The sequence below is a fragment of the Vicugna pacos genome, chromosome 2 (genome assembly GCF_048564905.1).
Source record: "Vicugna pacos chromosome 2, VicPac4, whole genome shotgun sequence".
NCBI lineage: Eukaryota > Metazoa > Chordata > Mammalia > Artiodactyla > Camelidae > Vicugna > Vicugna pacos.
The window spans coordinates 33,335,028-33,349,891 of NC_132988.1; the positions used below are offsets into that span (position 1 = coordinate 33,335,028).

At 36.7% G+C, this 14,864-nt stretch overlaps 1 long non-coding RNA gene across 1 annotated transcript in view; it reads right to left on the reverse strand.

The window, feature by feature from the left end:
- Positions 1 to 14,864, reverse strand: part of LOC140685738 (uncharacterized) — a 172,027-nt gene that overhangs the window by 56,070 nt on the left and 101,093 nt on the right. The window lies entirely within an intron of this gene.

Consider the following 14,864-nt stretch of genomic DNA (forward strand, 5'->3'; position numbering starts at 1 on the left):
ATAGTGGGATTGTTGGTTTTCAAGGCGACCATGGAATTTGGGAGACAGAGCTGGGAACAGGGCAGACTAAGGTGTCGCAAGACTCACTGCTGTTACTGAAATTCAGGCATTTTTCCAAAATAAATACTCCCCAGATTGTTGCAAGCTTTTGGTTAATTCTCACAGTTCTAAAAAAGAAAAGTTGACTTAAAATTTTTTTGCCAGTGTTCTTATTGCTTTTATTAAGCAAAGAATACTTGGAGATTCTTACTCTGTCCTCCCCACTGATGTCACCTCCCATCTGCCACCTTATGTATAAGAATTTGAGTTGGTTTTTTCCCTCTGGATTGCAACCAAGAGCATCTTAACCCATACCCTTTTCCACTCAGTATCATTCATGGCTCCCAGTTCTGACCTCATGTATCTTTTTGAAGAGCTAGCTCCTAATTCATAAAGTCCTAGAATGTATTCAGATTAATGTAATCTGGATCATCTACCCTTGTCTTACACAACCACGAGGGTGTGGTCCGTTGGATGTGGATGGAAGTAGGAGTGAAACTGTGCCTGTCAGCCTCCACCTGGGCCATTTAATTAGAGCCAGAGAGAAACTGTTTTCCCAAAGTAGAGCAATGTTGTTTTGAATATACCACGAATGATAAATGGAATCAGAATCAGGTTCTCAAGGAACCTCATGGAATCAGGTTCATCGTTCTTAGGAAGAAATTGTGATGTTCTGGTCATTCAAGACATGGCAAAGTTAATAAAGAAGTTATATAGTCTTACTCTTCTTTGCTTTCTCTCGTTTTACACTCTACAATTGTTATTATAATAACCTTGAAACTCCAAACTCTACACATGAGCTTTATGAATGATGACTTCTCTGATGTGTAGTAACATTGAAACACTTTGGTATAAGGACTTCAGGTGGGAGGTGGGAGGTGGGAGGAGGAGGAAATACTAAAGAAAAAGTAAAAAACATTTTCTCATCAGGAAATGTACACTATGATTTTTCATGGATGATAAACTACTTGCAGAAGATATGCTACCAACTGTGTAGCATATTACATGAATTAAACAAATAAGCAATCAAGCAGAATACTTTTGCTTAGAAATTCTAATAAAACTATATTCATGACTATTTTAATCATGTTACTCTGTTACTTTTAAATGTCATCATAATTTCAGGGCATCCATAATGATTTATATATTTTTTGTTTATTTTGCTTTTAGAAGAAGCTCTTTTTACTCAGTGAGTGGATTTTGATGAAAATAGCTTTGAGAAGTAATTGTGTAAGTTAGCTTCTTATACATAATCATAAGTCAAACTTTTACAACTTAATGAAAGATTTATCTCAGTCCATTCTCTTAGCTCAAAATGTTACATACAATTCAGACAATAGTGCTATTATTTCAAATTGCACAATATCCTTGAAACAAATTATGACCAGGGAAATACTCTAAATGAAGTAGAGAGAGGGAAAGCTGGTGTCCTTTGTGGACTGGCCCTATTTAGGCAAAAGGCATATTTCAAGTGGCTAGATTCCTAATAAGGGTAGTAAAAGAATCGTTCCATTTCCTCTTTTCTTGGGTAGAAATAAATATTTCATTACTTTCAGACTGTCAGAAATTCAATCTCATTTTATATCCTGTCTTTCGTGGCCACTGCCAGTACAATCTGAGGAGATGCAGATAAGAAGGCATTGATAATGAGAGTGAGGTACGAGCTGAAGCTGTCTGCTGTGTACTTAACCTCCCTTCCAGCTAGAAGATACCAGCAGAGAGCCAAGAGGCTGTTCCCTTGCTAAATCCTTGTTAACTATTTGGCCGAACAAACTTTTAGATTTACAGAGGTAGACATGATTTTATTTGTCATCTATTCCACTATTTATTTGATATATGAATCTCTCTAAGTCATCCTCAAATTTTATCTTTCATCTTCTGAATACATTCAATGGCCAGAAACCCCATTTCCTTCTGAGACAATCTATTCCAGTTCTAAATACTTATTAGAAACTCATTCATTGTATAAGCTGCAGTTTGACTTGAAATTTCAAAGACTGCACTTAGTTTTGCTTTAAATTGGTGGGGAAAACTGAAAAACTTACGTACCTGACTAGTAAGAAACTTCATACTAGGTTACAAAGAAAAATTTAGATCCTTTGGTAGAGTTATTATGATGTGAAAATATGGGCAGGGTGGTAAAATTATCCCATAATATTCTGACTGAAGAAATACCCTAAAGAATGTTTATTAATGGATTTCTATTGACTCAGAGTTTCACTGCAGAGGATTCTTTCCTTGGCCCTGCCCCAGTCAACAACTTTGTCAATAATTTGCATTAAAAAGAAGAAAGGACACATCTAATTAATAAGCAAGTAGCACGATGTACAAAAGAGGAGCCTTCACATGCTGTGAATGACTAACAGAATCAGAATCCAAATGATTGTGGTACATTTAGATGTACAGGATATAAGGATATACATCAAGCCCTTTTACAGTAAACCATGAAGATCTATATAGCTCAGAGTCAGAAAATGAAGAAAATCTAAGAGTTTTAGCTGACTGAAAGCATATGAATAGCTAATGCAGGAATTAGCCAATCAAAACCCACTGTCTGTTGTTGTGAATAAAGTTTTATTGAAACACAGCCATGGTCATTCATTTACATAGGGTCTGTGGCTGCCTTCATGCAACAACAGAACTGAGTATTGTGACAGAACTTTATGGACCTTAAAGCCTAAAATATTTACTATACAGGAAAATTTATAGAAAAATTGAAGATTTTTGTTAATACATATAGAGGGTCCACATACAGGGAGATAATCACTCCCAAAGTTTTCTGAATTTTTCATTAGTTTTATTCTCATTAACAGTTTCAGTTTCAGGTTCTACATTTTGCTGAGGACATTAACAACCATCAAGAAGAGACTGATAGGAAAGGTAAAGGGGCTGCAAAGAAGCCATGTTGAATGAAGAACTTGCAAATAAACAGAATGATCAGCCTAGAGGAGAAAGGATTCATGGGAAACAAAATAACTATACTTGTAGTTTCAAATATATGAAAGATATTTGCTATATTTTGAAATTTCAGAGAGCAGGACTAGGAAAAATGGATCAATGAAATATACGGAGTTAGGGTTTAGCATGTTAAAATAAATAATGCTTTACTGATTAAAATGATTTAAAATAAAGCATATTTCCTTGGGAAGGAGTGTTTCCCATATGTGGAAAGAATCAAGACAAGGAGGCATGCCCACTGTTTTGGACATGTAGATTCAGCCTGAAGAACAAGAGAAACACATACAAATCACCTTTCAGTCCCCATAAATGCTGAGACCACATTATTTTGTGTTTGTTTTGCTGACCACTCATTGAACACCAGTCTTCATTCTGTCCTTACTGGTTTCCAGCTTTAATTCCCATCTACACCGACTCCCGCACCTGTCTGGGTGTGTGGGAATCTCCTGAGACACAAGCCCGTAGCACAGGTTCTAATTACCCAGTTCTAACATTCGTCTACAGGACTTTGCTTCTAGATGCAATAGCACTTCAGTTACTTTAGCTGAATGATCGTATTTCTGGTAGCTGCTTAGCCCAGATCCAAGCCTTGGGGTCACACCCATTCATGCAGCAAATATCCACTGATCACCTGCTGTCAACTAGGTATTATTCTAGGACCTAAGGACAAAACAATGTTTATTGTTTCTAACTGATCCTAATTTCGTAGGATTTTGGATGAACCTTATCTCATTATCTACCTCTTATATAAGAGGCATAATGATTCACAGTAGGGTGTACTTTATACTGCTAAAAAATTTTTGTTTTATTTAACAAACAGTTAAGTGGTACAAACTACTTACCAGGTACTGTTCTAAGCACTTTACAAATACTGGATCATTTTTGATCCTGATAACATGTCTACAGAAAGAAAGAAAGAAAAAAAAAAACCCTATTATTATTCCCATTCTACTGCTGAGAAAATTGAGGCCAAAGAAGTAAAACTGATTTGACAAGGTCACAAAAAAAGTGCCAGAGCCAGGATTCAAACACAAGCAGTCTAGCTCCAGAGCCCCTGCCTGTAATCACAGGAGGCTGGGCTGAGTCAAGTTCCTATGAGCTTAGATGCAGGTGTCTCCCTTTCCTTTCCCTCCTTTCTCTTTTCTTCTTTATATCACCCAGAAAGTCTCTTTCAAAGAAAGCCATCTCAGGTGCATGCGGAGCCTGAAAACTACTTCCATCTTCAGAGTTCCAGCAGGTATTTGTTGGATAAGAGCCTGATGGATCTTAGCATAACCACGAAGTAGTAACTCAGAACCCTGCTTGACTCCACCCTCCAGACTGGGTTCGAGAAATGGAGGAACAGGAAGCAAGGAGAAGAGCAGATAGGAGAGAATGCTTAATTGCAAATGCAACCTTATTAATAGAACAACTATCTCAGACCTACAGGAAAATTCTTCAAGTACTGTGGTCATTTTTAGAGAATGTATTGCCTATGTATGGAATTATAATTATTAAATTGCTTCCATTACAAGACAATGTGGTTTGTTTATTTTTCATGCGTCTATTATGCCTAATCGGTGGGCACAGTCCTTAAAACTACAGATGCTTCTTTAGTAGTTCATGCATTTTCCTGAGAGCAGAGTTTATCTATGTATAAAGATTTTTCAAAAGGCAGCCTGTATACTTAAGCATCACTCTTAAGTATGTGCTCACCCACAAATGGCCTAGGCCTTTAGTCCAATCTCGTATATACTGTGCATGTTGGATTCTCATATGGTTTCCTAATCTACCAGAGACGGTAAAAATTAGTTGTTTTAGAGAGTAAGAAAGTAAGTTTTCTAGGTAGGTAGACGGTCTCTTTTTCAATTGCTCTTTTGAACCTCTGCTCTTAAATTTGAAGGGAGTCAAAATGCACAATTTTTTCTAGCCACGTTCCGTTATTTAACATGTGCAGTTGTGCAGTAAGCAAAGAGCTGGGTTTAATTGTAGTAGGGTTTTCTAAAATGAGTCCTTCAGAAAGTTGGGTAAAAAAGGATGTTTCCATGGAAGTAATTACAGTGGTGGGTTGTGAAATAAAGTTAAACAATAAGGAATTTGAAACCTTAGTGAACAATTAAAAAAATATTTGTCAATTTTGTTCACTTTGGACTTCAAAATCTTTTTGTATTAGGTTGACAGGATATGGCTTACTGAGTGGGTATGTTTAACAATATCTGAAGGGGCTCTTTTAACTGAGAATTAAAAAAAAAGAAAAAAACAATGTGAGAATAAGCTAAATAGAAACTTTCTAATTAGCTAAATAGAAACTATCTAATAAGACCTGTATTTTACTAGATGTCATATGTGATGAACTATGAATAGTAGATAATGTGTGTCGATCTGCCTCTAATTCTTTCTAAGTCTAAACTGTTGATAAACTTTAGTCAGTGAAGTTCAGAGTATGAGACAGTATACCTGTAGTCTACTGTGCATCCTTATTTGTTTATACATATAGTCTAAGATGGTGGCTTCTTGCTTTAAAGAATTTATTAATCATTACAGAATGTTCTTATTCTCTGTTCAATAACTTGGAAATGTCTGTGAGGTGCTGGAGCTCTCTGTGTCTTTTGTTTCTGATTCCCAAGTGCACTCATGCTTTCGTTGGTCCCAGTATTTGTCGTGTATAACCTCCACTCTTCTCTTCTTTATGGTACATGGAGAAATGGCATAAAGAATCTTCAGTAGCACTGTGAAGTATGCTCAAGACAAAACAGTCTAGAACAGGCCTTAGCAAACCAAAATCCACAGGCTACATCTAGCCTGTCACCTGCTTTTTTAAATAAAATCTTATTGGAACACAACACACTCATTGATTTACGTATTCTCAAGTGCACAGGTGAATAGTCGTAACAGAGATCATATGGGCTGAACAGCCTACATCTACTATTTGACTCTTTACAGAAAATATTTTCTGACCTCTGGTTTAGAATAGCACTATGTTGATACGTCAGGACTAATAATGGAAGGCCCCGTCAGTCCCTCTTCAGAGGTGACTCTAGTGCACAGACAGAAATGTAGTTCCCCAAGGACTTCTTTTCCTTGCCCTACATGCCCCATCACCCTCAGTGCTGTAACCATCTTCTTCCAGATGCCAAGGGTTGCAGAAATCGCTGGTACCCACGCTTCTGTCCCAAGAGTTCTTATTGCCCTGGATAAGAACTAATCCTGAAATTAACACGTGGCAGTTTTTCAAGTGATTTGGGAAGTGATGCAGATTTTGCTGCTTTTAATTGTTGTATTTGCCTTTGTTTTGGGGTAAGGAGACATGAAGAAAATTGCTTCCGCTAATTTCGTTCAGTAAGTGACAGAATTTAGATTAAACAGAGAAGAACTTTATGCTCTTTAGTGAGATGCAAAGTCCCCACCTCTTTCTCCTACTAGATTATTCATGCATCACACATGAATGGAGTTTCTGGGAGTATAATGTTTATTCCCACAATACATCTAATTGTGAGTGAAAGCACTAATTAAAACATCAGGAGAATTTCGTTTTTAAGTACTTATGTTAATGATTACATTCATCCATTTGAATTCTGATTAACTGGATTTTTGCTGTAGAAATTCTTATCACAATGGTCTGACTCTAATGTGTGCTCTGCTTGTAGCTTTGATTTATGATGTAGTTCTTGTTTTTTGCCAGCTCTTTTTTAAACTACAGAATGGGGGAAAAAAACCCACGTTTTTAGCAATGACACATCCACAAGGTGATTTCTGGGAGCTTCAAATGCAGGCTTTAATCCTTCTTCAGGTTAGCCACCAACTGGAGCTGCCGAACAACATTTGGGCTTTTCAGACACATTAGGGATTCTAGACAGGTTTCATCCAGACACGCTTGTGCTCCTTGCCATTCTAATAGTGGCATTTTGTCTCTCAGTGGAATCTTCTCACATTACATTTAGGGAAAAGTGATTTATTTCTGGGCCACAGCTTTCCGAAAGCTACTATCACATGAGTTAACTGAAATTAATTTCCCAGCGTGTCCTGTTCTGCAGTCTGTGCAGAAGGAAATCAGATCCCGCTTGCTCCTGTCTGTGCCCCCTCGCACCTTCATTACGTGGTGTGTGTGTGTGTGTGTGCGCGCGCTGGTAAAGATGAAGAAAGTGAGAACTGGGGTGGCAAAGAAAGGAATCATATTTAAAAAATGATTTGCAGGGCAGAGTTCTGTTTTGTTTTTAATTTAGCCATGGAAGAGATAAAGAAAGCTAAATAAAAATTCACAAGGGCTTTAGGACTGTGGGGAGAGGATTTAGGCAGCATATGGTCTTAAGGCTCTACCGCACCACGCACGTGCTGAGTTTACTGTGTAACCTGGGGAAGGTGTTTGAAAACATAGAGACTTTCATGGAGGTTTTCCCATCTTTTTTAGAGAAAAATCAATACATTATACCTAGAAAAGGCTTTCTTTACTTTACTTTCTTTTTATTTGGTATGTTTGTTGTGACTTAAATATCTAAAATATTCTTGGAGGTCTCTTTACCTTTCTTGGCCAGAACAAGAACCTGCTTGGCAGTAAGAGTGTGGAAAGAAAGACTCACTTTAACAAATCTGAGTCAGAAAACATTTATCATAATTGGCACAACTGATGGTTTCGGATTTATTTTAGAGATCCTTTACTATTTTGAGAAAGTATAATTTTTGATGTAAAGTTTAGCATTATGGAATGTATTTACTTATTTATATGAAAAACATTTATTCCAATTAAAAAATTTTATTTACCTAAATTAATCACAAACGTGGTAATAAGAATGTAGATTTGTGGGAAGATTTCAAGGACATAAATAGTAATTCACCTTAAGTTAGGAAGCCCAAAGCCAAATAAGACAGGAAGGGAAGAGCCACTGCCTGAAACTTGTTTTATCCAGTGAAAATGTAAGAAAATATGATCCAAATTCTGGTTTCCTCAACACTGCACCATCCACCCAGGGTTTTGTCTGTTTTAATGCCTGGAGAATATAATGACAGAAAATAGTAATGTGATTCTAATCAGACTATCACTGATGTTACAGATAAACAGACATAACTCAGAGATACTACAGGTTCGGTTCCAGACCAGCTCTGGAGAAATTTGGATTTCTCCAGAAATCACTTGGAAAGACTAGTTTAGACATTTGCTGAAATCTACTTAAGCTACTGTTTATCATTACTCAAAAGAGAGTAATGAGGCTCATATAACATAGGACAGAGAACAAAAAGCATTTTGAGGCTGTGATAAAGTTAAAAAATGCAAAAAATTAAAAAAGAAAATCTTCACTTTACTTTTATAAACTTGTGTTTCTTAATGTCGACAAATTGTGATAGGATGCAATTTTGGTAAAGTTGCCAGTGTTATTGTTTACTTAGTCATTCTTGAAAACTGGGGCACAGTGGGTATCATTTCATAAATGAGTGTCATAATTTCTACAGTTCAGCATTTGGCACAGTGCACTGCTGTTAGTGACTTGGCTGAAGACTGTAACATATCTGGTAGCTTCAATTTGAAATCACCCAGATTATTTTAGCACAGCCCAAGCAGATTTTGTTTTTAGAAACATTTGTATCCTCTAGATCTTAACATTTATTTGTTAAGGGTCCATTGAGTGCCCACTACAAAAAAAGCAAAGCACTGTGCCACTCCAGTACTGGACATCTACCTGCCCCAGAGACATCTCTTAAATTAGGGGACCCCCCCAAGTCTTTCTAAAAATTCAATAACCTTAGTTCCCTAAAAATCAGGGCACTTTGCTGGAGGGAGATGCTGAACATCTTGTTAATGAAAATGATCTATTGGCTCTGAATCAGAAAAACATTTTCTCTCCATTTAATTAGTAAACTGCTCTGGATTTTTCTTCATTGATCTTTATATGGAAAATGTTCTCACTGAGCTAATCTAATGCCAAGTCTGTGATGTAAGATGCTTTTATTGCTTTGACATTGTAGTACCATGAGGAGAGGACAGCTACTTATGAATTCTGCAAGAGGAAGTACGCAGGCTTCCATAAACACAGATGATACTCCTGATAAAACGGAAATGCGCTTGGTCCATGTCAGGCAGTGACAGCGGCACCTGATGACGTCAGCTGGCACTGAGTCACACGTTTCTCCTTTTTACCCAAAGGCTGAGAGGCCACCCAACATTTACGCAGCGTCTACCATGGTGGCAGGAACACTGGGTGAGGAACTAGCAGTGCAGGCACGAAGGAGAATAAGATCCCTATTCTCAAGTAGCTCATATAAAGCTGGAGAGAGAAAACAAATAATTTTGACATAAGGAGATTTTTGTTCTATTACAGACATGAGGACAGAATGAATATTTCCACCTGAGGAAGGTTTGAGATATCTCCACCGAGGTTTTCAAGAATCAGGGAAAGGAAAGGAAATGGCATTTCGGATAGGTGAATCTACGTTAGCAAAGCTGCTAATGAAAAGTGCTACCTGGTAGACAGTAAGTGCTCTGCAAGACACGCCCACCTGAATAGCCACAAAGCCAAAGGTGATCAACACAGTAGTTGCTAGAGGTGTATGGAAAAGCCCACGTTTACCTTCCCCAGTTACATATCTGCTGCACTTGCTTGGTTCTGTTGCTGAGTTCCCCCTGGGGGATGGGCAGTCTTTCCCGTGTGTCAAATATTTCTCTCCATTTCCTTTCCCCCCACATCTGTACTGCCTTTTTGTGCGTGATTGCTGGGTTAAGTTGTCTTTCCCGCTCAATGGTGTTTTTTCTGCCGTCTTTGCTGGAAGTTGTGCCAGCTACAAGTTCTACTGCTTCTTAATTATATTCTTAATCTCTATAGGCTTATAACAGAAAGTCTTTAGCTCCAGAACACAAGAAAAGAGAATGTAAGAGCAGCAAATAATACACAAAATGAAACCATTCATAATTGTTTAAAAATGGCAAAGCTAGCAGCTGCTCAATTCCAATTATTTCTGTTATCTGCAGAATTTCTCACTGAAGGCAAGAATAATCACTGTACTCAGCAGCTTGGGAAACGCAGATTTATATCAAACACAGACTCTATAAAACTGCAAAGTAACAGGAAATTCAGCCATACTTGAATTGAGACGGGAAAACTGAGACGGGAAAAATAGTCTGTGAGGTTGCCTCAAAATAGTAATATGTCCAGAGGACTTTCTGTACTGACAGGTATTCATTCATCCCTGCATTGTCTTACTGGAAATTTTATTAGCCCCACTTCATAGATGAGGAAACTAATGCACTCAGCATGTTCAAGTTCATGTAGCAATTCAGCAACTAAAATCAAAAACAGAATTCTGATTTTCCAGTTCCCAGGCTTATGATTTATCCTCCCATGTCACAGCTCTTGTTTTTCCCACACTGTGACCTACCAGATGGCAGCCACAGCGGAAGCCAGCGTCTGAATATTCCTGTGTTACGGCTCTTTACTTACATAAATGGAATGAGCTATTGCCATTTCCTCTATTAATATGGATGTTCTCTCTGTTGGGAACATCTCTCCTGATCCATCTTCCAGGAGTACTTTTCTAGTAAGGCTGAATGCCTTATAACCCTGCACTTCCAGATGATGGCATCGTATCAGAGGCACGACCAACTGCCATGTTTGCCCAGAGGAAGCAGGTCAGGCTGTCAACAGGCTCTTCAGGGGAGAGGTCATTAGAGCTGAAGCTGTGACTTTCACCCTTTTAACTTTCTGTCCTATGTATTACTTTTTTCTGACTACATTCCTGATTGTAGTTTTGAAAAATGTTAAGTTTTACTCTACTAGCCTGATGATGTAAATAGCAACTGCTGAGTTACCCATCTTCCTAGTGAATAATTCCTCAACTAAATATTCTACCATGGAAAGTTGTGCAGGATCAATTGACTCAGACTCTTGTGTACAATTTTTGACAAAATTTACCCAATTAAAAAATACTTCACGGGTCACTTTTGAATCGAGTTTCTAATTGTTCATTATATATAACCTTAAAATGGTGAAACATACATTTATGATTCTTCCAAAGAGATGTTTTTAGCTTATAAAATTATACATATATACGTATGCATGGGTGTAGACATACATGTGCATATGTACACATATATGTATATGTATGCATGTGTGTATATCTAGATACAAAGTATGGCTGTCTTTGGCATTTACTAGATATTTTAACTGAACAGAGCATCATCTATTTTCTATTTTCTTTTTTCCTTCCTTCCTCTCCTTCTCTGTTCTTTATTTCCTTCTCCTTTCTCTGTCTCTTCAAGCTGTGACCAATTAGACTATAAATCCTTAAGGAGAGGCTATTTTCTTTTGACCATGTAGCACAGAATTGGTACAGAATATTTTAAATTACATGCTATTGTTTTCGTGTATAGTCAAATGGAGACTTTGCAAGTTTGCTTTTCTCCATGTTCACATTATTTTCTAGCTGACTTGCCAAAATGAAATCTAATTTTTGCTTTTTAGTTCATTGACTTAGCACCTATTTTCACAAACATCTCTGGCTTTTCTGAATGCCTAATTATACTTGATTTGTTATAAGTATCATCACAATATTTTAATTCTAAAAATGATGATATTGAGGTTTTGATGGCCCAAGTGAAAAAAAAAATCACCGTATATGTATCATGTGTTTGTATTTAATTTTCTTCTCTTCTTAGATATTCTTGTATAAAATAAAGTCAGTGTAAAATATTCAGAAAAATCCTGTAAGGATGAACCGTAAGAGAGCTGAACAAAGAGTGGACTTTGCCAAGTCTTTTAAACAGCCAGCTGTATGCATCTGCTTGTTAGCATGTAGTATTATCTGAGCTGGGAACTGTGTGCACGTCACAGTGTACACGGGCCGTCTGTCCTGGGAACATGCTCTGTGACTGCCGAAACTCAACAGAGTTAGCCTGTTCCCATGAGAGCACTGTGATGGTTCTGAAACAGAGAGAAAAAACCTGAAAACAGAGGACTGTTCTCATTGTTAGGGTGGGAACTGAACTGGAAACAAGAAAAAATATGAATTGAGTTAGATTAACTACTTACAAAACTGCTGAATTTAATGATTATTAATAATGACAAAACATTGCAGAGTACTAGTTCATATTTTTGGTAAACTCCTTGATAAACCGGGCATTTCAAAACTAATGTATGATAAGTCAGTGAGGCACCATAACAGACTATGTTCCAAATAAACATATTAATATTTAGTTTAAAATTGTAATTAAACCTGGAATTCCTTGTTCATGCTAAATATAGAATGAATCCCAGATTGTTTTTTATTGTATATTGTTTAGGATTAGGCTCAATGCATACAGCAAAAACAAACAAGTAATAACAGAAAAACCCAAACAGCTGAGCTTAAACAAGAAAAGCCGAGATAAGTAGTCTGAAGTGACGCCCCAGGCTGGTGTGGCAGCTTCACTGTGTCTGCAGGGCCTCCGACTCCCAGTTCGAGGCCTGACTGTCCCTCAGTGCTACTCTCCCCCTCACGGTGAAAGAAGCCTCTGGAACGCATAAATCTCTATTCCAGACAACAGGATGGAAAAAGCAAGAAGTAAAGCTATCCTCCCCAACTCATATAAAAGTGATTCCATCCCACCTTTCCCAGATGCATATATTTTACATAGCTGCAATCATATTATGTATGTCATGTTGTGCTCGTTTTTTATCCATAATTTTTTCATGTCCATAACTTTCATTGAAATTGCTCCTTCATACTCCTTTGAATGTGTGTTCCAAAATTACTTAACTTTTTTCCTCTATTTTTGGACTTTTCTGACCCTTTTCTAACTTCTATAAATAAAATGCAATGAATACAGAGAGGTATTTCTTGTGTGTTATTTTCAAATGGGTGAATCTTACAAAATGGTAATATTAGAACAAAGTATGTAAACATTTTTAAAGTACCTGACACACTAAAATATATTGACAGATGGTTTTCCAAAAGGATAGTGCTAATTTACTTTGCTATTAACAAAGTATGACTTACTTTACCAATTTTTAGTATGCTCTCAAAGAGCATTCATTAGCTGTTACAGTGTTTAATGGCTAATTCAGTAAGTGAAAAATGGTGCCATATTGGGGTTTTTTTCCCAATTCTATTTATTCCTAATTATTGAAATTGCAAACTTTTCAACATGCTGGTTTACCAAGTACACTTTCTATAGTCACTGGAGTATTTTTTTTTTCCAATTTTACAATCAATTTGCAAAAATGCAAAATTTTAATCACTTTTAAAATTTTACAATAGTTCAGAATTTTTATACTGCTGAATATTGATTGTCTAGTTGAGCATTTCTTCCATTGCTTCTATGTTAGAAAGTTTAGATATTTCTCATTTCGCATACTCATTATCTCTACTTCAGAGAGTTAATGAATACTTAATTTTCTTTTTTATGTGGCACTTTACATCATACGGAGTTTTGTTGTATGGCAAATAATGTGGATTAAATTGCTTTATCTAATTGCTATTTAGTTAACTTAGCACTTTTTAGAAAATAATTGTAATATTCCCTGTGATTTTCTGACATCATATTCATCACATACTAAATGGTTACTAGAATTGATGGTGTTTTATAATTTCATTGTTTTTCATGACCATTAATGTATAAGCACTTCTCTTTCAGTTACTACTGTTTAATTTAGGTGCTCATTCATTATTCACTCTTGATTCATTCCTTCATTCCTTCATTCAACAAGTACTAACTGAATGACTTCTTTGTACCTAGCGCTAGATATAAAGTGATGGATAAGATATGGTTCCATTCTTGTAGAATTTACATATTTTCTCGGTTTTTTTTTTTTTGGTTATGTTAAAAAAAAATCGTTTTGAGGGGGAAGTAATTGGGTTTGTTTGTTTGTTTGTTTATTTTTGGATAAGGTACCAAGGATTGGACCCAGGAACTTGTGCATGCTAAGCATGTGCTCTACCACTTGAGCTATACCCTCCCCCAGAATTCACATATTTTCTGATGAATAATCTGACTACATAGATTGCCATCCACAAAGACATAGCCTTGGACAAAGCTCTGTGACACAGAAGCAAGGAGTGCTCAGCATTTGCTTATCGGTTTCCCATGGACTCTATTTAGAAAAACAAAACATGTCTCATCATGAGAAAATGTCTGGCACTCAGCGGATGGAACAATGGGAATCATGCCTGAGGAAAGAATGATATGCTCTACTTCACAGATCAGGCTGACCACACGCAGAAGGTATGCTTTCATTTTACTAAAAAAGATGAGAGATTTGGACTGATCCACCAAGGATTCCCATCTCTAAGATGACTGGACTGTTCTTCCCTATCATGTCTCTTAGTGACAGTGGTCCCTTTCTTAATGAAACATGTTGAAGGGTCACTGTTGCACTGATGGCAGCCCTGAAGGGTTTCCTTATCGCCCCAGAAATATGTTTTCTCTTCCCTGTGCTAATTCCTTCAAACACTCATCATTCCTTGGAGATGATCTACTTTTGCAATCACCTGCCCTTTCAATGACAAATGGCAATTCCTATAAATGGTTTCACAAGATTACCTGGAAGAAGAGATCATTAGAAGTAAGGGATGTGGTTGTCACCAAGGTGGAAAAATACCATGCATAGAGTATACACAGAATTTTTTCAAACTTACCTGAGGAATGAAATATTTTTGCTCATTGTCTTTAATGAATACATCATGAATAAATATGCCAGTAATAAATTCTTATTTTTGAGTGAACTTTTATTTTAGGAAGTTTAAAAAACATCATATGATCCATAGTTACTGTAGAAAATCTGAAAATATTGTTAAACAGAAATTAAAAGACTAGTATCTTCTACAATTCAATTACCAAGAAAACCACTGTCAATATTTTAGTGTATACATTTTAGACACTTCTACTCATATGTATAACAATTGTTACACAAATTGCTTATAATTTG